This window comes from Bactrocera latifrons, unplaced genomic scaffold (assembly GCF_001853355.1).
Source record: "Bactrocera latifrons isolate USDA-ARS-PBARC rearing strain unplaced genomic scaffold, ASM185335v1 scaffold_16, whole genome shotgun sequence".
NCBI classification, from domain to species: domain Eukaryota; kingdom Metazoa; phylum Arthropoda; class Insecta; order Diptera; family Tephritidae; genus Bactrocera; species Bactrocera latifrons.
The window spans coordinates 547,608-557,712 of NW_017535074.1; positions in this window are offsets into that span (position 1 = coordinate 547,608).

Sequence of the window (10,105 nt, forward strand, 5' to 3'; positions counted from 1 at the left end):
GTTATGTGAACAAAACTATAATACTCTCTTTAGCAACATTGTTGCGAGAGTATAAAAATAAGTAGGAGTTTGATTAGAAATACGACTTCTTCTCTCGACGAAAATGACCAAATTCTACAAGTCAATCATCGGGGTCTTACTATATGATGCAGAGGTGTGGACGATGATAGCATCTAACCAGTTGTGTCACAGATTGTTCCGTGAAGATCTATTAGTAACACGTTCCATTTGATAAAATTTATCTGAAACAGGAAGTGACTCATTTTTAAAACGATTGTCGCAAGCAAAGCAAGTCCATATTACTTAACTAACAATAACACAGCTCCAAAATGAAAACCTGCTCTTTTAGAGTACAATGGCACTTCTTGCAATACTAATCATCATTTGTATATACATTTTTATTAACTCACCCACCCACAGCACTACGTTTCTATTCCTTTCTCCTGCTTATATACTTGTTTCATAAGCAAACTGTATACTTTCCCAGCAATTATTGCTAGCTTGAACTAACCGCACTTAATTTTACTTTATCTACTTTAATGGTATCATAAGCCAAGAAAGCTCAGTTGAGTGCTAGTTCCTAGCTATAAAGTGGAGGCCAACTTTAATACTCTTGACAAAACTATGCAATACTAAAACAATGATTTCATACGAACCAAGGCACTACTGAATACATATGCTACATATGCAACTTTGTAGGGGTACATTACACACATTCATACATATACACATGCTCATACTCATTCACACTATATATGTATATGCGCCTTGTTGCGTAGGCGTTTAGGAATTTGCATACCATCTCCTGTGAAATTTCCTTCACACAATTGCCGTTACGTAATCACAGTTGTATCTACGGCACACATGAACTTACACACTTACACATACATATTAAACACTTCCTGCAATGTTTCGTCCCACATGCAGCCATTGCAGCTAAAAGCGGCAACAGAATTTCATATCTGCTGTTGCAACCAAATTTAAAACGCCACGCGACGAGCTGCAATGCAGCTTTGCAATTACACGAGCGCACCGCTGTGCGCGGGCGGAATGTGTACGGCGACGATGCGCTTCAAGAGCAGCACGTGGCACAGCAACAACGCAAAACTGTGCGTAGACGAGCCCGGGCAAAGCTCCCAGCATAGAAATGTCAGAGTTCACGTAGCTAAGGCAGCGTGACGGTGAGAGCGGAAGGGGTTTGGTTTGCTGGTGTAGAGTTGCGTTAGTAGCACCGCTTTGGGATGATGACGCCAACGCGTCCTGTTGCATATCCGTTCGCGTGTCATACAGTTGACTGACCAAACGGTCGAGTTACCGGGCAGTGGGCTCAACAGATACGGCCAACCAACGGCGCCCAGGTGTATGCTACAACTTCCAATTCACTCAATAATGTTGGCGGTTGAAGTGCATTATATGTATAGTATATCTAAAAAAAAAGATGTATATATAGATATTTGTGTGTATGTACTATTATGTGTTTGTTATATAAAAATGTACACCATTGCAATAAAATCGGTTATTTTGTTGTTGTTTTTTAAAATCTCAGCGTAAAATCACAATCAAAGTTGAAGGTCATGCGCAAAATTGCAGCTCGTCGACAGTGACGCCAACAGCGACGTCAGCATCGAGGCACCCTCCTGTGCGGCAAAGCCCTGTTATTGCCCGACTCATTGTCGTCATTATTGCAGTATGCAAATATTTTATATGTACATACAGCTATGTATACATATATGTGTATATATATTTGACTTTGTACATTTACATTGACAACTTTATCTCTCTAATATACTTGATATGTATATACATATAAAGTTTGATGTTTATACGAACAAATATTTTGATAATGAATTGTTACAAAACGATAATTGAACATGAAATTTTATAAAATACATTTTGGTTTAAATATTTTTGCTGTGTATAATAATAAATATATAACGTACAAAATAATTGCTCGAAACTAAAAACAATTACATTTATTTTGTCGGGTAAAAAACTGCCATTTATATACAATATTTTTCTTCTATAAAAAAATGAAATATTTTATTAAAATTTTTTATTGTTACAAACATACAACAAAGAAATTCTGAAAATTTTGGAAAAAAAATATTTTAAACTCGGCCATTGCGATACCACTTCCGGTGACCCCTTGGGAAGATTGAAAAAACACCTGTTTTAGTTAAATCCAGGCTCTAAGAACGAAAGAAACAAACTAAAAATTGGATTTTTGGTAGACATGAAAATTTCAGTGAAAATTTCGGGACATTTGTTTTTCAAGTAGTTGTAATCCAAAAAAATCCTTCGTCCAAGTCTTTAAGAATTGTATCGTAGAGACCTGTGTAAAATTTCATGAAGATCGGTTGAGTAGTTCTCGAGAAATCTCGCCTACCGACTTCGAACGTTCACAATTTTGGGAAAAAACGGGCTTAAGACGGCTTACTTAGCCTAGCAAGTTCTCAAGCGTACAAGTTCTTCAGGCGGGATCTCCGAAACTATTACTCGGATCATCTTGAAAATTTAGTACAATAATCGGGAGGCGTTGTAGAACTTAATAAGATAAGACAATAAAATAAGATTTTAAGAATAAGACAAAAAAATTAAATTTTTTGAGACCAGTAAACCCATGTAACTCCGTAACTAAATTTTATGAAATTTCGAAAATCAGTTTTTTTCACTGTGTTCTAGATACGAATCAGAGTAGTGAAGGATTTATGATAAACAAAAAATATTGGAATGTAGAAAGCTGTCAATTTAATTTTTCTTTCATATTTACGACCAACTTGACAAGCAAACAGCGCTGTCACTTCTAGCCTTAGTTTGCCGATTTGACAAGAAAATCATTGTGATTAAATGTGACATGTGACAACCGCACTAAAATTTGGAACTGTGCAAGAGCATAAATGCTTTATTGCATTGGAACATGAAAGAAGTTACTATTTTAAGTTAACATGGAACATTATTCCAAATGGTCCGAAAGTATTCCAATATCATTGAAAACTTAAAAAAAATTCCAATTTCATCATTTTTAAAATGACAAAAATTTTGACAACAATGTGTCAACATCAATCATCAATACAGAAGTGGCCTTTATGGTTCTTGTTAGGATTGCTACTTTAAAGAATTAAAGCTGCACTTTTTTTTAACGTAACTAATCGTCAAATAAAATAGCGAATGGAAACAATCTTTTTGTTTTTAAATATTTTTATAATTATTTATTTGTTTGACGCGAATCATGTCATAGTCGTTAGTAATATTTGTCAATCAAATAACGCTCAATGTAAAGTACAGCTCTGGACCCGAAATCTGAAGACTACTCCAGTTTTAGAGTACGCATTACAAAGCATAAACTGTGATCAAATTGAAAGGTGAATTTTTAATTTGTACTTCGCTTGTTTTTCGATCAGTTTAGTTGGTAGTACCGCTAGTGACATCTATGCTAAATTTCACGTCAAAATATTCATTAGTGTTTGAGATACGCATAGTTTTGTGAGGCTCTAAAAGTTAATTCTTCCGTATTTACTATGTCTACTGCAATGGTTTTCGATTTAGAGGGAGCAATAAATAAAATAAAAAACGAAAATCGAAAACATTGCGTATACGAAAAATGCTCTATGATCATTAAGAACAACTTTACCTAAGAGACTACGGGTAAAAACTGGTTTCGAGAATAATTTTTAAGGCGATTCTTTAAGGTTTCTTTTTTAAGGCTTTCGATTTCTAAGGCGACTTCATTCAGTTTTTGAGTTACCCACTGAAATTTGGTATGTAGATGCATTTTGATATTATATTGACTATTTCACATATATCCCATACAACCGTTTATTCAGACTTTTTTAAATTCTTCTTAAAAACTCTTGCTTGAAACGTGTTTTTATTCATACTTTCCTAAGCAAACTTGTTAAGAATAATCCATAGAACATTTCCCGTATACGCAATTTTATAGTAAAACATGAAAAAATATTAACTTCGGTACACCAAAGCTAATATACCCTACACAACTGCATTTCTTTTAGTAACTACGTGTCCAGTTTGTATGGGAGCTATATGCTATAATAATCCGGTCTGAACAATTTTTTCGGAGATTATGTTATTACCTTAAACAGTAATCCATGTCAAGTTTCGAGGAGATACCACGTCAAATACGAAAGTTTTCGATAAAAGTACTAGATTCCGGTCGTTCGGTTTGTATATAGCTATACGCTATAGTGAGCCGATCTGAACAATTTCCAACCTTTGTGAATATACATTGGCAAATGTGAAAGTTTTCCATACCAGTAATAAATTCTGATCGTTCAGTTTGTATGACAGCTATAGGTTATAGTGGTCCGATATCGGCAGTTCCGACATATGTGCAGCTTCTTGGAGAGAAAATGACGTTTGCAAAATTTCAAAACGATATCTTAAAAACTGAGAGACTACTTCGTGTATATACAGACAGACGGACGGACAGACGAACATGGCTAAATCGACTCAGCTCAACATACTGACCATTTATATATGTTACAAACTTCGCGACAAACTTAATATTGTTCAGGGTATAAGAATGAACCCACTCTAACCCATATAAATGCAAATATCTGCAGAAGCTCCGACGGCAAGAGGAAACATTAAAATTTACGTGATGGCAGATTTATTGTGGTTACATGTCACGTGCCATATTTAGGTCAAAATTAAATTATCCTGACCCTGAAAGGCTAACAAGACGTGGCAGTAAAATGTGTTGATGTAGGTGCCTCCCGCATACAATAGAGCGAGCTGATTTTCTAATAAACCAAAACAATGCGCGCACAAACATGTGCCTGTAAATTACAATGCAGGCGACGCATACTAAAATGAGCCTTTCGCAGCTGAAAACAATAACTCACATCGGACTACAATAACAATTTCATACTGTTTATTAATAAATTGCTTAATACAGAGGAGCCATGAGCGGGTAGAAAATAGTAGGGCTGAAAAAATATCTAAAATTCATTTAATGAGTTTAGGGGCTAGGAGGAAGGGGAGGTGTAGTATCAAATTATGCCAACGACCAACGACAGCAGCGTACGTGTTCTGCATAAACTCATTAATAATTTGGCAAATAATATTTTTGGAGAATTTATGTGCTCCAAAAATTGATTTCGCAATCTGTGGCGCTCGTGCGAGGCTCGGCTTGCGTTGTCATGCGAGGCATAATGTGTTGTTGTACTATACATATATGTGTGTGCTTATGCATCTATGTATGTATTTAAGTATGTATATATGTAAGTATATTTGCATTCTTGTATGTACGTATGTATAGCATGGTATAGACAGCTAGAAAAGCTATTCTATTTTTGCGGCCAGTAGAATTTGTAATAAATGTTGTTGTTGAAATAATTCCTGGAAATTTTAGCAGCATTGATTTAACCGCGAACAACAAAAAATTTGAAATTGCCAACAACATTTGTCAATAAAACGCCAATACTACCCAATAATAGCTGTGGCTGTGGTGACAGCTGCAATTTTCCAATTTTCAATTTACAGTTTTGCTATTTATTTGCTGGAATTAAACAGATGCACCAACAAAACAAGTACCGAAATGTAAATGTGAATTGTTGGCTATGGTTGCGGTTGCGGCGATTTTAATAGGGTTTATTTTAAATAAAAACTTTAATATTTGATGGATTGATTAACAAAGCGTGGAGCTTAGGTAAATTAAATGTGAACTTCATGAATAAATGTATTTGCGGGTTTTCTGATTTGGTATTCCACAAAATATTTTTTTTCAATTGAAACCTAACATCAATTTTATGAAATATTTCAGATATGTAATTTTTGGGATTTAATATTTAATTTTAGACTGCATAAAAATTTAAAAAACGGATTTTGATTAATAATTTATTCTATGAAAGTATAAAAATTAGTAGAAAAATTTAAGGACTCTTACATCATAGTACACCCGAAAATTAATTTTCTCTGCTTACACATAAGGATTTGGTCTTGTCATGATTTCTTCGATTATTTTCTTGTGTTTTCCATTTCACAGATATCTATTTAACTTTGCTTTTCTATTGCCTTTGCAAAATGTGTGCGTCGCTCAGTGCGTATGAGTGTCTTTTTATATGGCCAACATGTGTATTACTCATTTAATATCACTCATACGCCCAGTGCCACTGTATCATTTCAATGTGCACATGAATCGAAAAAATACTTATGTGCGTTTTGTTGGAGCCATTTGTCATTTGGTTGTGCCTTAAGCTGAATGATTTGTTTCTATTGCGGATATCCTGTCCAGCGGCATGAAAGTACAGTTGTATACACTGTTTGTATGCGAACAAGCGTATAATTGTGCATATGACGAGATGCTATGTATATTATTACCCAGCAGTAAATTGAATTAGCTAAGTACAAATATTAACTGTAGTTTAAGTAATCGATAAAATTATATAAAAATATATTAGATTTTAACAATCTATAATTATAAAAAATATTTTCTTTGGATTAACGGAAAATATTACATAAAATATTTTGCTGTGTTTAATCGATAAAATTAAGTATAAATATATTTGATTCGTTAAAATTATATAAAAATTTGAGTACCCAATTAAATTATTTTGAGATATAATCGATAATTGTAAAACAGAGTTTTTTTGATTTATAGACAATATTGCATCAAATATGTTTTCTTTGAATAATCGCTATCTGAAGAATTATTTTTATTAATAGATAAAAATTGTAATCGAAATATTATATATAATACGTTTGCTTTGAATAATCCATAAAAATATATAAACTTTTAATGATCGATAATTAAAAATAGCATCGGTAGTAGATATAGAATTGAGTAATCGAAATTTATTTTTAGATATATTTTTTTTTGAATAATCGATAAAATTAAAAAAAAATTTTAGATTTTAACAATCGATAACTAAAAAACTTTCTTGTGATTAATGGAAAATAATTTTATACAATATTTTTGTTTTCTTTGAATAATCGATAAAATTATATAAAAATATTGTTGCTTTATAAAACGATATTTATGTAAAAAATTATTTTTATTAATCGATAAAAATTTTACTCGAAATTTGCTTTGAAAATATATGCTAAAATGATATAAACATATATTTTCTTGAAATAATCGATAAATTATATAAAAATCGATTTGCCGTTATTATTCGACAATTAACAATAATTGTATGACTAATCGATTAAGAAAAAAAAATCGATTTCTTAAGGTTTTATTCTGAACAAATGACATTTTATAGCTATGTAGACTTGAGATATATAAGATATATATCTTTATAAGTAAATTTAGTCACGTGGATTTAAAAATTTTGGATATATGCAATGAAAATAAATTCTAAATCTTACATGATATAATACATACCTTGCTTTCAAAGCCAAAAATATAAGAAAAAAATGTTTTAGGATTGCCAACTAAATTTATTTATGTTCCGATAAATACACAAATTGTTGTCAAAGTTTAGGCCTATGCTAACCCAAATTTGAAATAATACCAAAAAGTAGCTTTAAAAAATTTTGGTTGCGTTATATTTTGCTACGGGTTACCCTGTTTTTTATATAAATATTGTAGCAATCATAATTTTGGCGAAAAAATAAATAAATAATATCTTATGAAAATATTTTGTTTCCTAACATAAGTAAACGTCTATGAACTATTGAGTTAGAATTTTAATGTAGGGTTGCCAACTGTTTACAATTTTTTTTATTTTTATTTTTATTTAATACATTTTTTTTTTAATATTACACGTGTGAGTTGTTTTGTTTATAATAGATTATTGGACGTAATTTTGTTAAAAGTTTGAAATATTTTATTGAATAAAAAATGTATTCTAGAGTTTATGAACTGTTATGCCATAGAGTAGAATTTTTATAGTGCTAAAAATAGTTTTTCTATGCAAACGATTTCACTAAGAATAAACGCCTCCTTAAGATTAAAAATATTTAAGAAAAGGAATGTTAATACCTGCAGGCCATATTGATACCTAGATGAACCGCTATAAATTTTTAAATTTTTGTATGAATAAAAGAGTTGAAAATATACGTGAACAGGGTTGCCAACCGTTCATTGAACAATATCTTAAAATATTATATTTTTTTAATATATGCAATGAACATAATATTTAAAATTTTTATTGAAAAATTTCTAGTTTTCCCTGCTAGGTATCTATTTGCCAAAAGGCTATTCATAGTTTGTATAGCTCAGTTTTCTCGCATGAACAAAAATATAAGGCATGTTAGTAAAGCAAAAGTGATAATTTTGCAGCAAAGCAGCTAAGCTGACATAGAAAAGAGATAAAGTGCTTTCATTTCCAATTCATTTTCCTGTCAGCATATTTACTAATGTCACCCAACCAACCATTGATTGAATGCTTATGTATGTACAAACAACATTTGTATGCACATAGACACATATGTAAGCATATTGTTGGCGGAGCAATTTATCACATACGCTTTGAAGCACTTTTCTATGAATACTCATTTGAGTTATTACTGCTCCTTATGTCGCCAGAGCACGCGTAGAAGAAAAAAAACAAATAATACAAAAGAGACTAATAAAATAATAACTAAAAAATAAATAAAAAGGACAACAAAAAAAAAAAAAAAAAAAAAAAAAAAWMAWAACARATGGAAACATCGACAAAATTCGCAAATGAAAGGAAACACATTGAATCGAGTGTTGTTTCTTCTCGCCGTTTCGACTTAAATTTGAGAGCCTCCATTGTTTTTGCCATAGATTATGCTCGATTTTCGTTTCCTACTTATTTTCAACAACTTCTCAAACTATTTATGGTTAGCACTGCTATTTTATTTTATCCTTCAATATTTTTTTGGTGATTCTTTTTTGCTTCCTTTTTTTGAACCCTCAGTGCTTTGATTCGCCCCAAATATATTCCACTTCATTTCATATTGCCGTTTGTTTCATGTTTTTTTTTGTTTTTGTTTTTTGTTTTTTGCTTTCTTTTATTAACAACAGATTTTTATGCGAGGGTATTGCTATTTGCTGGACCTTTTCACGATTTTCGATTATGTGGCACAAACCCATTTGACATCAATTCAACTTTGTTTGACTGCTACTTATACTTACACTCTAATGCATTTGCGTTTGTATGTGAGTGTCTTTTTGTATGTATGTATGTATGTAGAGTGTATATAGCTTATATACATTCGTATTTATTCAATGAAGTGTGGCAAATTCGCGTCTTGGCGCTGCAATACCATTGCCAGAGGGGCTAACTTTTTATTATACCACTGTTGTTGTTGTTGTATGTAGAGTGGAAGTACTTATTGCTTGGTAGTAAAATTTACTGTGCTACTTTTTAAGTAGTAAAGATGCTACAAAACTTATTCATTCGCTTGGTTGGCTACTGCCAGGCCAGGAGTTCATGGTGGGAGAAAATTTAATCGCTTCTAAATTAAAGATGTTACTATTGAGTGGTTTTCCGACGACAACAGTTTCATAACTACATGAATTCGCAGCGATGTCGGACCATCAACGAGCTCTTCAATTTCTAATTCTCTTTGATTGGCTCTGTAACTACCTTATTGTTGTTAGCAGCTTGGAAATGCCTTCGTTCAGACCCTATTTCGCCGCAGCAATAATAAAAATAATTGAATTGAGTTCTGTTCCCTTCTTCTTTCCGTCTATCCAACGTATAAGAACTCGTTTTCTGTCAACGTCCGTATTTGGAACGAAATGCAACCTGACGAGATTTCAGCGCTACCATTTCATCCAGAATAAATAACGGTTTGGTCCCCATTGGCCACCAAGATCGTGTGATATCACACGGTTATTCTTTTCCTGCGGAAATATTTAATGGCTAAAGTCTATGAAGACAATCTCGCTTCGATTCAGATCTTGAAGCAAAGCCCCAATCGTGTGATTCGCAAGGTACCAGTCGAAAAGCTCAGACCATCTGGAACGAGTCTGGAGAATTTGCGTTAAACTGGATTTTTAACTTCAGAGCTTGAATGAACATTATCCAGTAAGAACTCCTACACTTGCGGCAACATAAACTGTGCTAAAAGGAAGTAGTTCAATAGATCTCCTACGTTCTATTTTTGGCCAGAAGGAGTTCGCAGCCGCGCAGAAACTGGTTGTCAAATCCCGACTTCTTAGCACGAC